Source organism: Ranitomeya variabilis, chromosome 5 (assembly GCF_051348905.1).
Source record: "Ranitomeya variabilis isolate aRanVar5 chromosome 5, aRanVar5.hap1, whole genome shotgun sequence".
NCBI classification, from domain to species: domain Eukaryota; kingdom Metazoa; phylum Chordata; class Amphibia; order Anura; family Dendrobatidae; genus Ranitomeya; species Ranitomeya variabilis.
Window position 1 is genome coordinate 135,518,420 of NC_135236.1, and position 7,241 is coordinate 135,525,660.

At 45.6% G+C, this 7,241-nt stretch overlaps 1 protein-coding gene across 2 annotated transcripts in view; it reads right to left on the minus strand.

The window, feature by feature from the left end:
- ASB7 (ankyrin repeat and SOCS box containing 7) overlaps positions 1 to 5,866 on the minus strand; it is a 51,578-nt gene extending 45,712 nt beyond the window's left edge. Inside the window, exons 1-2 of one of the 2 annotated variants that reach the window (XM_077263357.1) lie at positions 5,624 to 5,866; positions 898 to 942 (exon numbers count right to left, since the gene is read on the minus strand). The gene's annotated coding sequence lies outside the window, so the exon portion shown is untranslated. The other variant, XM_077263358.1, reaches the window with a different exon arrangement.
- Positions 5,867 to 7,241: the final 1,375 nt, after the last annotated feature.

Here is a 7,241-nt window from a genome sequence, read left to right on the forward strand (position 1 = left end):
GGGCATGTCACTTCTTTCAGCGTTTTTGCTGCGTTTTTGCAGCGTTTTTTCACCCATTGACTTGAATGGGTGATGAAAAAACGCTGCAAAAACGCTGCAAAAACGCATGTAGCATTATGGCTACGTTCACATTTGCGGTCAGCGCCGCAGCGGCGCCGCATGCGTCATGCGCCCCTATATTTAACATGGGGGCGCATGGACATGCGTTGTGCTGCGTTTAGCGCCGCATGGCCGCAAGCGTTGGACGCAAGAAACGCATCAAGTTGCATTTTTTTTGCGTCCAACTTGCGGCCAAAAACGACGCATGCGGCGCAAAACGCAGCGTTTTAGCGTGCGTTTTGCCGCGTTTTTTGTTTGCGTTGTGCGCTGCGGCGCACAACGCAAATGTGAACGTAGCCTATTTGCTGCGTTTTTTGTGCAGAAAATCATGGCCAGCAGGAAGGGATCTCACAGCCAAGAGCTTAGGGGTGTGGTTAGTGAGGTGTGAAGAGCCATTGTGAGCCATTGTGAGGTGTGAAGAGCCATTGTGAGGTGTCCTGATTGTGATCTATTGTGAGGGAGTTCCTGGTAGTAAGGTGTGAAGAGCCATTGTGAGGTGTCCTAGCAGCTGAAAATTGGCATAAAAAAAGCAGCAAAAATCTGCAGCAAAAATCTGCAGCAAAAAAGTCCTGTGTGAACGTACCCAAAAAACGCACCAAAAACGCACCAAAAAAACGCACCTAAATTAGCATAAAAAAAAGCAGCAAAAAAAAGCAGCAAAAAAGTCCTGTGTGAACGTACCCTTAGTCAGCTGTTTGCCAGGAATGTTGAAAGAAGCATGATATTGAAGATTTACAGTTGAAAATATTTTTAATAAACAAAGTATGAAAAGAAATTTCCATTTAAAAGTAGTCTTACCTCTGGTCCTGTCCTTTTATCTCTACAAAGTCACTAACAGCAGACCTAAAATATAATGGTAAAAATAGAGAAAAGAATGAGAGAAGCTAAAGGAGTTCAATATGCAAATCAAACATCGCCATTTCCAAATGTATATACATTACTTAAGGAGTTGCTTTAAGGAGAAAACTATATTATATAAATATATATGTGCATGGAAATGTGTCCATTTGTGTTCACAGTTATATATGATAAGTCATATCCAATAAGGATCCTGTAAAACCGATACCCAGTTTTAAAACAAACCTGACAGCAGGATTTACCCCCAGAAGGTATTAGGAGTGTATTATCAGCCCCCCAATACTACTTTTCATGAACACTAAGCAGTGCTGCAGTATGTCTACAAATGATGCTTAACGCTGGGACGTGATACCAGTACTACTCCAGGACCGCTGTCAACTACTCCTAGTGTTGCAGGAAGCTGAGCCACAGCGGTGTGATTGACATCCCAATATGTGCGCGAGATACCAGCCGATATTGGAATAAATAACATGCTCTTCAATCATACTTCAGCAACACTTAGTGATAATACAGAGTTCTTTAAAATCAGTAATAGACTAATAAAGAGCTCCTAATACTTGGAGGGGGGGGGGGGGCTAAATCCTGCTAAGTTCACTTCAAGGGAACAGGCTGATGGACTTAGAAGTCCAGGCTCAACATATCCCAGGAGGTCGCCAATGTACAAAAAATCTTCCTCCTGGGTCTTCACTTTGGGTCTTTTTCCAATAATATATTCAAAAGTTTAGTAAAAAAAAAAAACATTGCTTGTACTACTTTGAACAGTACTTTGTCCACCCTTGTGCAAAATCAATTTATTTACTACCCACTAGGGTACTAGGCAGGTAGAAAGACATCTGCAATTAAAGCCCATATTTATTTTCATAACTTTTTATATTTTTATTTCCCAAAAATGCTATTATATCCCATCAAGTAAGACAAAAACCCTGAAAAGGCTGCAGGTTTTCTTTTCTTCTTTGTGCAATGTATTCTTGTTCCCAGAATGTACTGTAGCTATAAAAGGACTGCGTCTTGGGGGGTAGCATTAATCCCATCTGATCTGTGCAGGCATTACACAGATACAGAACCAGACATTGTGTTGTGACAGCAAATGTCCAGATCGGCTTCCTACCCAGCACAGAATGCCATGACCTACACAAACATTTGGTCAGGAACTCATCTTCTGAACAATGATGAAAATGATGTCTCTATATAAAAAGGGGAATAGTTGAAATGAATCTGTCAGAACAATCCCTCCATCTGTTAATATGGGCACGCTGCATTCTGAAAGATAAATTCATCCACAACTTTACTTTTACAATGTGTTGCCCCTGACCGAAAAATCGCAGTTTTAATTCATATGCAAATGAGGCTTAAAGAGCCCCTGTCACCAATCTGAGGAATACCTTTTTATTCAAGAAGAGGGTGAGTTTCCTAAATATCACCCATTAACAAAAGCGCTTAGCAGGATCTCCAGCGTCCCCAAAAAGGGCTCAACTTTCAAGCAAAAGTCAGGCCCAAACTTCTTATATATGGGATCCTGGCATGCAATGTGAGATCCGACAATCATCCACGGCCGCTCTCATAGTGAAAAGGCGCAATCTCACTTTTTGCATAACTCTGCCGCAAGCATTACTAAGCCATTACTTAATGGTATAATCATGTTACTGTTTAGCAATAACTTAGCAAAGTACCGGGTAGTGCTGAGAACGAGATTATGCTCTTTCACTGACAGAACGACAATGGAGGGATGTGGGATCTCACTTTGCATGCCAGGATCCCACATGCAGAAGCTCGAGCCAAAAGATTGCTAGAAAGACGGTGCCCTTTCAAGGAACATTAAAGGAACCCATGAGCGGTTTTATTACTACATAATATTCAGACAAATCACCAATGTGGGGCTGCCCACACCTTTATTAAAAAAGAAGGCCAGTCCCAGATTTGTGATGGGTACCCTTTGAGTGTTAAAGTGCTTCCAGGCCTCTGCCTCCCTGGCTCTTTTCTCTACTTGATAGCGCACTGGCGGTGTAGCCAAAGCACTGAGCTGTCAGTCAAGCTGATGAAGGTGGGGCTAAGCCCACCTGAAAAAGTCCATGGAGGAAGCAGCCTGGGAAGTGCTTTGACACTCAAAGGGTACCCATCACAAATCTGGGGCTGACCTTCTTTTTCAATAAAGGCGTGGGCAGCCCCACATTGGTGATTTGTCTGAATATTATGTAGTAATAAAACCGCTCATGGGTTCCTTTAATGTTCCCTGAAAGGTTGTAGAAATAAAGTACACTTTAAATCAATAGATTGTTGAATAATAATAACTTCCACAATTGGATGTGTATAAATAAAATGTTCCTGTGCTGAGATAATCTTATACATGTGCCCCTGCTGTGTACTGTGTAATGGCTGTGTCTGACCGGACAGGGACATGGTCTGATCATACCACATCTCCTGGACAGAGGAGGAAGCAAAAGAGAAGATACAGACAGGACTGCATGGAATCACAGCAGCTGCTGCTTTCTGTGAGGTAAAACATGTTTAAAACAAGCAGGGAAATGTTTTGCCATACAGAAAAAATCATGTTATCCCCTACTGTAATGTCTCGCTTCCCCCCTGCCCAGGAGCTGTGATATGATCAGACCATGTCCCTGTACGGTCAGACACGGCTGTTACACAGTACACAGCAGGGGCACATTTATAAGATTATCTCAGCACAGGGACATTATTTGAAACACATTCCACTGTGGAAGTTACATTATTCTAAGATCTATTGATTAAAATGTACTTAGTGGGAAAACCCCTTTAAGGCTACGTTCACATTTGCGTTGTGCGCCGCTGCGTCGGCGCCGCAACGCACACAAAACCGCAACAAAACGCACGCTAAAACGCTGCATTTTGCGACGCATGCGTCCTTTTTTGCCGAAAGTTGGACGCAAAAAAAAATGCAACTTGTTGCGTTCTCTGCGCCCAATGCTTGCGGCCATGCGTTGCAAAACGCAGCACAACGCATGTCCATGCGCCCCCATGTTAAATATAGGGGTGCATGACGCATGCGGCGACGCTGCGGCGCCCGACGCCGAACGCTAATGTGAACGTAGACTAAGCCTTTATTTAAGTATGAATTATAACAGCATTTTTTCCAGTCAGGGAGCAACATATTGCATAAGTAAAGGTGTAAATGAGATTATCTTTCAGAGAGTAACAAGATCATATAAACAATTTGGGGAGTGGATCGTTCTGATGGATTCCCTCTAACATTGCACCGCTGCCTACTTTGAAGTGGCCAGTATGTGCTTTTATTTTAATCCAGCTGCTTTCCTAAGTATTCGGCTTTCTTTTTAAATCTGCCATACGGGTCCAGTTATGAGGGCCTTTTTTATTTAGAGCCTTTTTTTTTTTATAGTCTGTGAAAATGGAGCATTGTTAATAATGCAGATCAGCTTAAAGACCCCCTAAAAACCCTGAGAAACAGCCCCCTTGCTAAAGACCACAAAAATTTGGCACTAAATAAAAAGACCCATAACAATGAAACCTGAATGGTGAAAACAGAACTGCAGAAATAAAAAACAGTGTTGGATGTTCTTCTTGACTCTTTAAGGCCACGTGCACACATTGAGTATTGGGTGAGTTTTTTACCTCAGCATTTCTAAGCTAAAGTGGAACAAACATTCCCGGTTTTGGCTACAAATACTGAGGTAAAAAACTCACCAAATACTGAATGTGTGAACGTGGCCTAAGAGAAATGATACACACTTATCACCAGGGCTGCGGAGTCAGGGCCAGATTTGGGTGGAGTTGGTACAAACATACCAACTCCATCTTTAAAAAACAAACAAACCCTAAACCAATGTTGTTACCATTTAACTGGAATAAATGTGTAATTACTAATTACTGGAATCAGTCAGGTGCCAAAATCAGTGATCGGCAGGGACACAAATGTTGTAAAAAAAAAAAAAAAGTGACAACAGAAGTCTCGTGCAACTTGTTTTTTTCCTGTATTTTCACAGCCAAATCACAACCCAATCCCAAAGTAACTCTGAGTCTCTGGTTACGGGTGATTATCCATGAGTGGAGCCCATATATTAGCGGTTTTATACTTCTCCACTCCTGATTTTGGCTTTAAACTACCAATTAAATCTGCAATGTGTGAATAAGGCCGAACACAGCACTGCGGTCTGTGACAGCTTGTGTTAACTCTTTAATGGGCAGGCATCACTTTGTAACTAGAATGCCTCCTTAGGCATCCGGACACATACACGCCACGGCCGCTGCGGATAGATTGGTACCATAGGACATCATTGGGGGATTATTTCTGTGTCTGTAGGGGGCAGAACAATAAAGAGGCCGGTGAGGTGCACAGGGGCACATTAGTACACACTTCTCATACACTGGCATACGGGGCCCAGTAATGGTGGGAGCCCAGTAATGGTGGGAGCCCAGTAATGGTGGGAGCCCAGTCTGGCAGCTCTGGCTATTGTCTGCAGCAGTACAATGGATTATCCGCTGTGACACGGCAGCATTACAGCCACCCAGCACAGGCAGACGGCAGCAGAGGCCCAGGCAGGGCAGGTACTGGGCACCTGGTGCTGGGTACGGGGCACACGGCTGCCCATTGTTGCAGGGGTCGGGTACTGGGTGTGAGGGCCTGTTTGGGAAGTGGTGAGTGCAGGAAGGGCGTACTGAACGGAAACACACTCACCCCCGGGACACACCACTGCCCAGCGCCTCACACCGCTCCGTACTTCCCGGGGCCTGCCCCATAACCCTCCGCGTTAACGGGAAGAAGGCACAGAAAACCCCTCCAGCACAGCCAATCAGAACACAGCACCGCAAACAGAGCTCGGGACGCTGCAAAAGTAAAGATTTGCGCATGCGCTAACAGAAAAGGAAATCCGGCGGCACGGGCCGGATAACTCGACGATTGGCTCTGGAGCTCTCCAAATCCCCGCCCCGATCCCCTCAGAGTCCCTTGTGGTTGCCAAGCAACAACGACCAGCTGCTGTAGGCGGCAGTTAGCTTGTACGCATGCGCTGTATAGCGAAATTGTCCAACGACTACAATTCCCGTCAGTCTTTGTGCATCGTTTGAAAACTCTGCCCAGTGCCCTGTAGTTTAGGACCGACTTTACCAACGGGAAGTCAGACAACAATGCAGGAAGTAGGAGACAGACTGCAGCAAAGTGGGTCAGGGCCAGCAGCGGAGGAAATGTAACATTACATGGAGGAGTGTACTGTTCACAAGGTGCAGCAGAGCTGTGTGCAGTGTGGACTCCTCCGGTTTCCTGTGTTAGGCTATGTGCACACCTTCAGTATTTTACCTCAGTATGTGTAAGCCAAAGGCTAGGTTCACATTGCGTTAATGTGTGCACGCTAACGGACAGCGTTGCACGGCGAAAATGTCGCAATTAACGCCGTGCAACGGGTCCGTTAGCGCACCTATTGACAGCAATGTAAATTCCGCCTGTAGCGCATCGCTAGCGCGTGCCTTTTTCGGCTCGCGCTAGCGATATGCCGTTCTTTTGTGATGCGCCGCGGACGCTGCTTCGCGCCCGAGGTCCGTTCCCCGCTCTCGCAGATCGGGGATCTGCTAGAGCGGGGACGTTAACGCGACCCCGAAAAAAACATTGCGTTAGCGCAATCCGCTAGCGCTAAACGGATTGCCCTAACGCAATGTGAACCTAGCCAAACCCAGGAGTGGGTGATAAATACAGAAGTGGTGACGTGTGTCTATTACACTCCGAGTCCTCTCATTGTTCCACTCCTGGTTTTGGCTTACAAATACTGAGGTAAAAAACTCTGCAAATACTCAATGTGTGCACATGGATTACCATAAATGTGATGTGGCCTTCTGTCACGAATGGGTTACAGGGAGATTTCAGCTCTGAAGTGGCAACATTGTCAGTACAGCTGCCCCTCCTATTGAGGGTATTAAAGGGAACCTGTCACCCCGTTTTTTCCGTATGAGATAAAAATACTATTAAATAGGGCCTGAGCTGTGCATTACAATAGTGTATTTTGTGGACCCCGATTCCCCACCTATGCTGCCGAAATACGTTACAAAAGTAGTCGTTTTCGCCTGTCAATCAGGCTGGTCTGGTCAAAAGGGCGTGGTGTCTTCCCCCAGATCTTGCTTAGTTTTCCGTTGGTGGCGTAGTGGTGTGCGCATGCCCAAGGTCCCAAATCCACGTCACAGGGGAGTGAAAAGAGCGAGATGTGCACTATTTCATTGGTGATCAGTGGGCACGGCCATCTTCCTTTGGCCGCGCGTGCGCAGAAGCGGCGCTCTGCTGGCCGCGGCTTCAGGAAAACGGCCGCGGG